Below are 12,806 nucleotides of genomic sequence, written 5' to 3' on the forward strand. Positions count from 1 at the left end.
TAAAAAGAAGAGGAAAGAGGTGTGAAAAGAGTGTAGGAAAGGGGGGGGGGGGGGAAGAAGGTTGAAGACACGAGAAAATGATTCGCTATTGAATTTTAACGGGCTTTGAGCTGGAAATATTGAACTAGGCCTGCAGTATTGTTTTATTGCTAGTGGGATGGGTCTAAGTCCCTTGTACTGCGGCTACTTCTGGCCTGTTGTACCAGCCCCAGATGATAGATGAGGGTGATTGTGGAGCAATTGGTGGAATGAAGATTGGCAGGGGAAACCGAAGTACTCGGAGAAAGCCTGCCCCATCGCCACTTTATCCATCACATATCCCACTTGACCAGACCCGAGATCGAAACCGGGCCTCCGCGGCGGGAAGCCAGCGACTAACCGCTTGAGCTATGGCGCGGCCTCTAGGCCTGCAGTAAGTAGGATATGATTTTATAGAGCGGATTGACTGCCTCAGAATTAGATTATAGGAAGGAAGTGCCTGTGAGTGAGGGAATGAACCATCTGGGTACGTGGGAAGTAAAGACATTCTTACATATGCGAATGTCAGTTTCTGAGGAGAACTTGTGTGCTTTAGTGTTGGAGCGTTCGAATATTATTGCCATGCAGACCATTTTTGGCGCGATGCGCGACATCTCATATAATGATCGCCGTAATGTATCATTCGTTTGTGGTACAGGAGTTGAGAGTGTAGCATGTAGACCCGTTGCTAGGCAACGACCGCGAAACAAACAACGAGACAACAGCCGTTGCTAGGCAGCGGTATGGTCGCAACAGTGAAAGTAGTTCTGGAAGTGGTGTTTCCTATGTGGTCCACTCCAAGATTATACGACTCTACCGACCTAGTTCAGTTCCGTTAGTGTGTGCAGTGCAGTTGAGTACCGTGGAATGGAGCAGTTGGTTGGTGAGTGAGTTAGAGGATTCTTGCGGTTCAGTTGTTGTAAGCTGTTGCTGTTAGAAGCTGGTAGCTCAGGCACAGGGACAGTTCGGGAACCCAAAGGAAGGGGAACATCCGCCGTTGGAAGCCGTTACCAGACAACTACTTGTGAATACACAACAGACTGAGAAGACTTAGTGTGTGCTGTAGTGACCTGCAAGCGTGTGAATTAGCCATAACGCTATATCTGCTTGTAGTTACGATCTGTAAGTGGTCAGTAAATGCAATTGCCAATCCAAGCCCCTTCTGTAGTCAATCATAAACGTGACAATGTTTTTATGTATTTGATTTGACTTTATCTCGAGTCTGAGATGTTTTATCTTCATTGTTTTTTTTTGTTTTTTTTTTTTTTAGATTTTTACTGGCCCATATACCGCCTGTTTCATTGTCATTTTGTGACACAGTATGTGTTTATGCTGTTATTGAGCCTTTAACGAAGTGTTACAAAAATTTACAGTCTAACACATGCCTACCTTTAATTGATTTTTATACTGGATTCAACAAAAAGTAATCTAGTTCTGAATTTTATCCAAGCACATATGGCCATCGCTAGCGGCGAGCTTCCGCACACAACACAATATTGTTCAGAACTACTCAATTCTGTTATAGAGCGGAGGGGGTGAAGAGTGGACCAATAAAGTCAATGTTATAATTTTTAATAACAGTTGGTCCATACGTTGGAGGTTTGGATCCACAGTCGGAGCTTCTAAGCAAGGCTGACGACATATAAGAGAAATAGTTACTTTTCTATTTAAGGAAAGCTGAGAACATTTTCAACTACGATCACTCTATTAGACACGTGGATAAAGCGAGACCTAATATGCATATAGACATTTGGTTCTAACTCGTATATCTTATCAGTTACATGGAGCTGTTTTGTTTATTTGGTTCGTTGGATCGACAATGTCATTTTGGTTCAGATGTGTTGTAAAATGTCTGAAATTTTTGCTTAGCTTTATTTACGTACGAAACTCGGCCCAGGGGCCGGTTTTCTTCAGACGTTCCTAGAAACTCCTGAGGCTGTAGGGGAACTATTGGGGCAGTACCTTAAAATAGCCCATGACAGCTTCTTTCACGCCCTCTCCAATTCATATCTAACGATTTACTTTACCATTCCTACACTGAGACCACTGGAAGAGGCCCCATGTATCTGCCTCTCCACATCCCCTTGAGCTGTTACTCTCCCTTCTCCAGCAAACTTCCCTATATCCCTCTTTTTCCCTTAACCAATCTGTTATAGTGATAACGATGTGATAATCTTCCTTTTTTATTGCTAGTGGGGTGGGACTAAGTCCCTTGTACTGCGGCCAGTTCTGGCCTATTGTATCAGCCCCAGATGATAGGTGATGGTGATTGTGGAGCAATTGGTGGAATGAAGATTGGCAAGGGAAACCGAAATACTCGGAGAAAACCTGCCCCAGCGGCACTTTATCCACCACAAATCCCACTTGACCAGACCCGAGATCGAACCCGGGCCTCCGCGGTGGGAAGCCAGCGAAATAAAATGTAAATAACATTAAACAAGGCGAAGATCTGATTTTGCAACGCGTTAGAGAGTCGCACGTCGCTAAATATCTAACTCTATGGAGTTGAGTCATTCTTGAGAAGCCACCAGTTGCTCAGCTGCTACGGTGTTCCAAACATTTTGTGGAACCCGAAGGTCCATTACTACGTTCACAAGGATCATCCGCTGGTCCCTACCTAGCCAGTTGAATCCAATCCATGTTACTCTATTTAAGGTAAACAGTAAAGCTATCCCTGTAACAGACCACGGAGATCCTTAAAGGTACAAGACATCGAGAATCCCACATTTTCTCTAGACAGTCGGCTCACAGATGGCGGTGAGGTTGTCAGCCTTACGCGCCGGTAACCCTTTACCCCCAAGAATATTCCTGGTATTCATTTCTGTTAGAGGCTGAGTCGACCCCAGGGCCATATTGAGACTGGAAGGATTCGGTCGATTGAAAAGTCCAGTGACCTTATTGGGATTCCAACCCGTGACTTTCCGGCTTGTAGCTAGTGCCTCAACCAACTACGCTACTGCTTGCCCTAAGATACGTCTTAATAATATTGTCCCACCTACCCCTACGTGTTCCCAGTGGTCTCGTTCCTTATGGCTTTCCCACCAGAACCCTATATGAATTCCTCCTATCTCGCTTACATGCTACATTTCTACATTGACTTGATCATTGAAATTATAATTGGCGAGGAGTACGAGTTATGGACCTCCTCATTATTGTGCATTATTTTATCTCCCCTTCGGTCAAAATATTCTCCTCAGCTCCCTCTTTTCAAACACCTTCATTCTGTATTCTTCCCTTAATGTCAGAGACCAAGTTTCACACCCATTCAAAGCTAATAGATTCAGTTAGCATGCGTGATTCTTGTAGACATGTTAAGCGGCTTCCACAAGTTGAAAGCACCAAGCAGAACATGATGAATGTACGAGGTTTGCGCCCTCCATAGACGTCATATATGTGAACAGTCTGCTCTGTGACGGATGTTGATGTGAGGAAGGAAGATTACGTCCACCAGATGCCTTTCACCTATATACACCATGTGGTACTTTGCTTGTAGGAGCACCCATTACACTGATTAAGAGTTCCTGTTTTTGTCTGGAATTCCTCAGAGATTCATGACCCCATTCGACGCCTCGACTTTAATATCGCCGCAGGTTGCCTTCCCGTTATATGTTTTGCTTCCTCATGTACGTCGTGTATGTTATATGAGGAAGTATTGTTGTGATGAGGAAACTGATATGGTCTCTTTGAGTGATGTACACGTTGTCATCTCCCCTAAATGCGAAAAAATGGTTTGGAATGCAGTCTGTGCTACACGTTTCTTTTATTCCTTATTTAACTCTTTAAAGACCGAATTTCTTCCAAATGATATATAAAAATTAGCCCGTACCTCACAGGAAACATATTACGTCTCCGCTACAAAGACCAGCCAGTCAATGCTGTTAGGGAAACAATCGCTATTTACTGTGAGAACCATACGAAACACACAAACACATTATGTTGTCATATTGCAGAGATTTTGGTGCACGCGGTAGCGTAGTTGGTTGAGGTACTATGCTACAGGCCAGAAGGTTCGCGGGATCGAATCCCGATGAGGCCATTGGATTTTTTCAGTTTACCTAACCCTTCCAGCCTCACTATGACCCTGGGGTCGCCTCAGCCTCTAACAGAAATGAGTACTAGCAATATTCTTGGACGTAAAAGGCCGCCGGCGCGTAAGGCTGACAACCTTACCGCCGTGTATGAACCGATTGTCTAGAAAATGTGGGAACCTCAACATCTCACAACCCTATCGACCTCCACGACCTGTTACAGGGATACGTTTACTTTTTTACTTTTTGCAGAGTTTTAGTATGTTAAAGCGTGTGGTACATATAGTAACCACTGAAAATTACAGGTTTATGGGTTTATCCTACACAGATCGGTGCCCGCTGAATATGAATGTGGTAGCTCCAAAAATAGATGCCCTTCAAATATGCGCAAAGAATCGAATTGGCGAATTTCTGGAAAAGTGCACAAACAACACTGATTAACTTATGGCGATCATCTGACTGAATAAAACTGCGTATGTTGAGCCTTCACGGAACGGACGAATTCGCTATTGTTCGGTATCCAGTAATCAGCTATGTTGTGCGGAGCAACATTATATTTTATTTCGAAGGGAACGTAATGAAACTCGGTCGTGTAAGCTCAGTGTCTCTGCGACCAAATTTCCATGTAGAAACCCCTATGAGATACCATCCAGTCGCCAGCTTCATCCCCGACACACTGACTAATGTGAGGGCTATATGAATATAAGAAGTCCTCCCAAAAGTAATTAACCCTGAAGATGGCAGCTGCATACTTTGTGGAAACTTTTGGAAACCCCCCAGTATTTGATGCAGCTTACTCCTGAAATCAAAGGGAAATAAGTACAGTGTGGCCAAGTGTGGTGTTCATAACCGTAACAATAGCAACTAAGCGACTATCAAGTTCTCACTCTGCTTCGCGAAGTTCGTGTTCCTTCTTCAGTAAACTACAGGAAATTGTATATTAAATGTAATTCTATATAAGAAGTCAAATGCATTGTAAGATGTGACATCTTGCAATTTTGTAGATCGTTACCGACGTTTCGGTGGAATTTACTGCCTCAATCTTCAGGGTCCTAACCGAATGTCGCTGTCGAGTGAGTAGAAATTGTAATTTGTATTCGGAAAAGAGGAGTACCGGGTACCATGAGCCTGGTTAGTTTAGGATTTGGGTTTATTCCCTGCAGGTAAATGCCGGTTTACTACCTTACACTAGGTCACGGTCCCTTCCTTCTACATCCCTTCCACTTCATTATTTATTAATCCTTTAATGAGGCATTGTTTTTGTTAAGGTTACTTACAGCGTTCTTATATAAATTATAAAAAAATAAATGTAATGTTTTACTCTTAAGATGGAGGCAGCATGTTCCTTCGAAATGTCTGTAACGGTATACCAGACTACACGGCGTCTCATCACAGAAGATACTAAATTTTTTAGTTACCGCTGCGAGATCGCCAAAATTTGCAGGTTGTTCTTTTAAATTCTTGTTGTTCGCCTCTTCTGTTTTATCACAGGTAATTTTATATTTATCTGGTATTCTATATTCTCCGTGGCATAAACGTTTTCTGATAAGGACTTGTTCCCATTTTGTCCAGGATCGTTAGAGGCAAACGTAAATTATAATAATCTCTGTCTCAGTTTATCCCAGAAAGACCGAAGTTTTTTTCAAATCTTCTTTGTCATGTTCTTCTGCTTCTCTTCCATAGACTTCATAAGTTCATTCTTCTGTATATTTTCTCTTCTCTTCTCTTCTCTTCTCTTCTCTTCTCTCCTATTTCTTGTTCTGTTAATCCCTCCACTCTCTCCCTCTCTGTTCTTAGAGTGCTTTTTATTTGTCATATATTTTCACTGTACTTTGCCTCCTTTACATCATCTTACCTTTAAACTTCTACTGCTTTTTTCCCTTTCTTCCTCTCTGTTTTTGACCCTTCCTTTCATGTTTTTGTTTTTAACATTCTCGCAATCCATCATCGTCTCCTTGTTTTGTCCTTTATTTTTCATTAATATTGTCACGTGTTTCAATGACTAAGACGCGGGTATGAATTGCTGAATCGGTGAGTAGGTGAATCACTGATCCTAACTACAATTAGTCCTTACACTCTCAAGATTACTTTAACTATAGCACACGTAACGTCACACACTAAGTCTTCTAATTCTTCTTCTGGCCACACTGTTGTTCTCTTGGAACTTAGGAACTCAAGTGAAGTGAATTCCCATTCCCATATTCTCTCATATCCTCCCGGCGCGGACCACGCACAGAAAACACAGTTTTATTGTTGCGTAGTGCAGACCACATAGAAAACAAGTCACGTGATAAATATCTCGCCAGTACATTGGCGCGCTGTGTGTTGCCTAGCAACGAGCTATAAACATTCGTCCTATTGTTGCGTGAACTTAAGCGAGAAGGTGTTTATCGCGCCGTTTCCTGGCTATAAATGTTGCAGTATGATCCGTGCAATTTGGCATACAAAGTCCGAAAGGGTTATGCCCTGTGTGGCTCATGTAAACGCAAGTTGGAACATGTCCAAACGTGCTTGGGTACATGAGTTTGCCTGACTCGACACGCTGCGGCCATTCCGGGAATTAAATTATCGCGCCTTGTACAGCTTTACATCCCCGGAAATTGGCCTTAAAACACACAATTAAATCTTCTAAATAGGACACAGTTGTGCTAGGCACGAGATTAGCTTCAAATAATATAGTTCAGTTATTTGCTGATAACAGAAAGCATCATGAAGGATTTGAAATCATGTTACTGTTACGAGCAGTAGCATGGACTGCTTGCAAAGTTTGGTTAAATCGATAATCGCGTTTATTACCTTTCCTCTGGTCTGACTGACCAAAAGTTTGTGGTACTATCGGGTTAATTCGTGGATGATATAACCAGCATCAGAGGCAGGGTAGCCAGCCGTCACTATAAAACGCAAAATTCCTGCCCCCCTCTTCCTGTCGTGTTTGCCAGCTCGGTCCATCAGAGGCTGATTGTGTTTCCCATATAACAATCATATAACTTTCCATGGAACCTCCATACAGATTGCCATAATTATGTTTGCCTGTGTTATGTACCATCCTCCCCATACACGGCTATCAAGTGGAGCTCTTATACGGTACACACAGTGTCTAGTGCAAGACTGACACAACGCACAATAATGTTGCATGAAGCAAGCAGCCACATTTTATACGCGTCAATACAGTGTATTTGCACGCCTTTCCATAACACGGTAATGAGGTTCTCTGCAAGGAGCATATATCATTAAGTAATGTTCTCCCCACACACGTTGCAGCCGGGACGTTTCGGTCGGTCTAAGGCATGAAGTGTCTTCACCCGCTCGAACACTGGGATCGTGGGTTCCAGTCCTACTCTCGTGGAACTGTGTGCGTTTATTCTTTGTGTTGTTCTGTATGTAGGTAGCGGCCTTGCGACGGGCTGAGTCCCGTCCAAGGAGTCGTGCCGTCTGTGTAGGATCAAGAAACTAAAAAAGGGCCAAGGTCCAACAAAGGGCAGTAGAGCCATAATAATAATAATAATAATAATAATAATAATAATAATAATAATAATAACAACAACAACAACAACTAGAGGCTGGACAACCATTCATTTAGTGGCGAGGTTAAGAGTGCCTCAAATTATACCTCCACTCCTCCATACATCTAACAAGCGGGGTCGCGTAGTGATAACTCTCTACACTCATATTCAGTAGGTGGTCGATTCGAGTCTCGGCCGGAACACCTGCTGTCCTCTTTGGTTTCCTCAGTCCCTCCAGACAAATTATGGGATAGTAACGCGATTAGACTACTGCCGCTTGTTTCCGTTTCATCATTCATCAGTCATCCTATCGTTCCACGCTACATAGATCTATTTATTTGTGGGTTGTTTAACGATGAGCTGTGTAGTCCAGGTACAGATACACTGACCCAGCACGCATGCCTCCATGCTGTTATGATTAATTAAGCACACGGATAACATTATTTGAAGTGAGGTAGCTCAGTAGGTACAGTGCTGTCTTCTGCTGGCTGGACAAACAAACAAAACAAATTCCGTGGCCTGTAGTCCTCAAGCGAACTACACCGACCGAACGACCGCCCCTTGTCGGTGAAGTTATTGCCAACTTTAGCTGATAGAAGGTGTCACGTGGTCAGCACAACGGTTCCCCACGGCAGTTAATCTCTGTTTTCTAGACCGGAGCTGCTGTTTCCTTGAAATATCTACTCAGTTATCCTCACGAGGCTGAGTGGACCCCGTTCTAGACCCACTACTTCTCAGAAAATCTGGTAGCGCTGGGAATCGAACCCGGACCTCTGGATCTGTAGGCAGGAATTCTGACCACTAGATCACAGAGGCTGGCTGGACAACGGATGAATAATGTGGTACTCACGGTAGGAGGAAGAGGTTGTTTTCTTCTGCATAACGTCCAGACCGGCTCTTGGACTCCCCCAGCCCTGTGTCCAGTGGGCACTGGGAGACTTGCCCCGGGAGTAAATCTGCTGGAGATTGGTTGTATATCTTCATGGCGTGGTGCTTGATTAAGCACAGAGACGACACCTTTTCATAATAATAATAATGATATGGCCTATAGACTCGCTACTAAGCAGTGACTCTATAAACATCGGCCATTACTAGGTAACGTCCGCAACATTCACTCACGCAACAATAGAAGAACGAGGCTTTCTATCTGGTCTGCGCCGCGACTGTTGCTATGCAATCATGACGTAAATACACCTCTATAACAATAGAGACTGTGTTTTCTGTTTATGGTACAAGCAGGAAGTCGCATATTCGATTCCCCATGAGGTCATTAAATTTTTTAATTTACTTGAGCCTTCCAGCCGCATTATGGCCCTGGGGTCGACTCAGCCCCTAACAAGTGATTACCAGGAATCTTTCTGGGAGGTAAAGGGCGGCGGGCTGCGAGTAAGGCTGACAACCTTACCGCTATCTGTTGTGCCGATTGTCTAGAAAATATGGGAGCCTCTACGTCTCAAAATCGTATATGCCTCCACGGACTGCTGCAGGGATAGCTTTACCTTTTTTTACCTCCCACCTACGTGGTTACACGACCTTACATAAGAAAATCAATGAGCTATCCGATACAGTAATCCTGGCACCCATCATATACTGAAGACGGAAGAGCTTACTGACGATGACGTAAGGATCTCTGGCACTATCTGAAGATAGTACAATAATATTGCTCTTCAGTTTTGATAATCTTTTGTTCTGTTTCTGTTGCAGGATCCTGCAAAGAACCGGTGCCTTACCAAAGAAGCAGCACCTAGGAGGAAATTATCTGGCCAGGTAGGGTTCATTTTCGCAACTTGTAGACTTTGTTTTACTCCATCTGTTATAGGAACAAGGGCGCTTCTTAATCAGGAATGGCCTGGACCGTTACGTAATCTTCATGAGTTGCTAAATTCTGCTGATATTCATACATATTTAGAGAGGATTCTTCTTCCGCAACCCCCGTTCTGAGGGTCGATGGTTGAAACTCGTGCCTCTATATGTTTTCCAGTAATGGTAACCGAGATGTGACCGCATTTCTGGTATAAAACAAAGCACGGAACATAAAGTAGTAATTATCGTGAACTGTTGTATGGCTTATTACACTATTCAGACTGTGTAACTGAAAATGTTAAGCTTTGCTACTTTAACGGTCATTAATATTTGTATGAACTAACAGCCCAGCAGTCGGTCACAGTAGCCGAGCGGTCTAAGGCATTTACTGTCTTCGATCGCTTGGAAACCGGGATCGTGGGTTCGATGTGGGCACGGATGTTTAGTTTGTGTGTGTGCGTTTTTCTGTGTTTGTGTACAGGTATAGGCCTTGCGACCAGCTGATCACCCGCCCAAGGAGTCCTACCGAATGTGTAATATCTAGAGAAACCGAAGTGAACGGTGAAGTTCATGGAGGTAGGCCTAGGCCCACTGAGGCTGTAGTGCCAAGGGAAAGAAAAAGGAAATAATTTCCTTGTGCTTAATTAGTTAAGCACTACACAATTAAGATGTATGTGGATGTGGAGGTACATATCCACGTATTAACCTCGGTAGTAGGTGGAGTGGATTGGTCAGCTTCATACACAGGCCGTTTTATCCCCAGGGGAAAGAGCCCCCCCCCCCGAACTCATTGGATAGGAGGCTGGGTTAGGCCAGAGCCGGACTGGAAGTTGTGGAAAAGAGAAAAATCACTTGCCCCTGCCGTGAACCGTATCACGACTTCTGATCAATCCAGTCTGTAACCCGTTGCTATACCGACTGATGTATCTCACCTCCTACAATAAGTTAATTACTTACTTACTCATGAAGCTGAGCCCTTCTGGAGGAGCCGCCAATTCTGCAGCTACTCAAGAATTCCCCAGCATTTTATGGAACCCGAAGGTTCATTACCGTGTTAACAAAAACCCTCCACTGGTCCCTATTATGAGCCTGATCTATCCAATCCATACCATCCCATGCTCTCTAAGATCCATTTTAATAATCTTTACCCACCTACTCTCTGGTCTTCTTAGTAGTCTCTTTTCTTCTGGCTTTCCCACCAATATTATATATGCATCCCTCTTCTCCCCTATTCGTGCTACATGCCCTGCCTACCTCATCCGTCAGTAAGTTAATTAGATAAAGTAATCTTGAAATTACATCTGCCCCAGAATAGAATCCAGGATAGGAAGAAAACTGTAATGACTGCCAACTTGACAGATGCCGCTTGTTCCACTGTTGCGCGAAGCCGCTGCAGTAACAAGCCGGTGTTACTGTAAGACGTCAAATTCCTGCCGGCAACATCCAGTAGCAGCAGGCATCTCTCTGTCGCACTCCAGCCTCCCCCTCACCCTTGCTTTATCTCCCCGGCCGGTAGGGGTGTTCCCAATTAGAGAGGAGAGCAGAGAACACCTTCCCCCACCCCATCCCCCGTATGCGGCAGTTAGATAGCGCCATCGGTAGACAGGATAATTAGCAAGGAACAGTAATCCTACTCCGCGTGGGTAATATATAGGTAGGCTTGTAATTAAGGAGTTTCCTTGCTTCCATACGTGTCCTGGAGGTTCAAATCCCCCAACCCCCATCCTCCCACCCAAACCTTCAAGTTCCTAAAATGCTGAAATGGTCCAAAGCGAGAATTGGTATTTAGTATCGATACAATTGAGATTTCGAAATTTTGGGACCTACAGATCCAGAGACTTCGGGTTCGATTCCCGGCGCTACCAATTTTCTGAGAAGTACTAGGTCTGGAACGGGGTCCGCTTAGCATCGGGAGTATAATTGAGGAGTTCTTTCAAGGAAGTAGCGGCTCCGGGCCAGAAAACCGAGATTAACGGCCGTGGGGATTCGTTGCGCTGACCACGCGACACCCTCTATCCGCTAAAGTTGGCACCAACTTCGCCGAGAAACGGCGGTCGCTCGGTCGGTATAGTTCGCTTGCGGACTCAAACCACGGAGTTTGGTTGTTTGTTTTTTCGGCGGTGTTGGCGTTACGTTGGCAAATACCCCTGTGTCACACCAACCTAGTCGACACTTGATGTCCTGACATTGATATGAATGGTTCTGAAGGGATTGCCTGTGGGGATTTAGACTTGGATGGATTGTCCAAGGAAAAAAGTTATTCAAACTACACCTTAAGCGGTTTCTTTCCTTTAAACATCTGTGGCTTCATCGTGATGCCTGCAGCTACTTTTAATAACGATCCCTTGGACAGGAACCGAGACTCGATTAATTATTTCTGTGTTTGCGTTCAGGCCAATAAAGTAATTATTTTAAGAAAATTTTAATTTTCTATATGGTTTCTAAATTGTGACAGCGCTGCATAATACTCTCATGAGAGGCACTAAGATACACGTCAGATGTGTTTTATATCCACTCAATAGAATCCTCTATGAAACGCTGATAGTTGCCCAGCTGGTCAAGAGATACCAAGTCATCTACAGAATCCAATGACATTGTTGTGTTCACAAGACCCTCCACTCTTCGCTATCCACGCAGAATAATCTAGTCCCCATTTTCATAACCTGTTTCTTTCAAGTCCATTTTATTATTATCCTCTCATCTACATCTTGTTTTTAAAATTCTGCGAATATTTTTCCTATTAAGCCAGTACGTTAACCGCAGACGGTCATTATGACTAGCGTCACTTTAGTCCCCTGAAGTAGGAGACTCTTCTAAATAACGTCCGAAAGTTCAGTTCTTACCCATCAGAATCGCTACATCTGTTCTAGGAATTATAACTAACTAAGCCCATCTGTCTATAGCCCTGCAGCCCTTTGTTGGACCTTAGCTTCTTTTTCAGTATCTTAATTCTATACACGTTCGGTAGGAAACCTTGGGCGGGGGATCAGCCCGTCACAAGGCCCCTGCCTACACACAGAACAACATATAAACAGAATAAGCACACACAGACATTCATGCCTCGAGTGGGATTCGAACTTACGATCCCAGTGATCGTGATATTATGTCTCTGTGGTCTAGTGGTCAGAGTTCTTGGCTACAAATCCAGAGGTTAGGGTTCGATTCCCGGCGCTACCAGATTTTCTGAGAAATAGTGAATCTGGAAAGGGGTCCACTCAGCCTAGTGAGGATAACACAGGCCAACAGCTGTTTTGGTGCCGGGGTATTTGGAGCTGATTTCATATGAATTTGATGCCCTGAATTCAAATATGGCATTAGTTTTTGCCTAGGAGCTCAAATTTTTAAGATATAACATTTTGGTGAAATATACGTTACACTATTTTAAGTTAAATCAGTGGATCAAATAAAAAAACTCAACATGGAATTTTTATTACTATATTATAATTATATTTTT

The 12,806-nt window shown here is 43.7% G+C and overlaps 1 protein-coding gene across 3 annotated transcripts in view; it reads left to right on the forward strand.

Moving 5' to 3' along the window:
• LOC111863650 (LIM/homeobox protein Lhx3) overlaps positions 1-12,806 on the forward strand; it is a 507,864-nt gene that overhangs the window by 169,487 nt on the left and 325,571 nt on the right. For all 3 annotated transcript variants that reach the window (XM_033751147.1, XM_023850149.2, XM_023850148.2), the window contains one exon: positions 9,254-9,316. The gene's annotated coding sequence lies outside the window, so the exon portion shown is untranslated. The remainder of the gene's footprint in view (positions 1-9,253; positions 9,317-12,806) is intronic.

This window comes from Cryptotermes secundus, unplaced genomic scaffold (genome assembly GCF_002891405.2).
Source record: "Cryptotermes secundus unplaced genomic scaffold, Csec_1.0 scaffold234, whole genome shotgun sequence".
NCBI lineage: Eukaryota > Metazoa > Arthropoda > Insecta > Blattodea > Kalotermitidae > Cryptotermes > Cryptotermes secundus.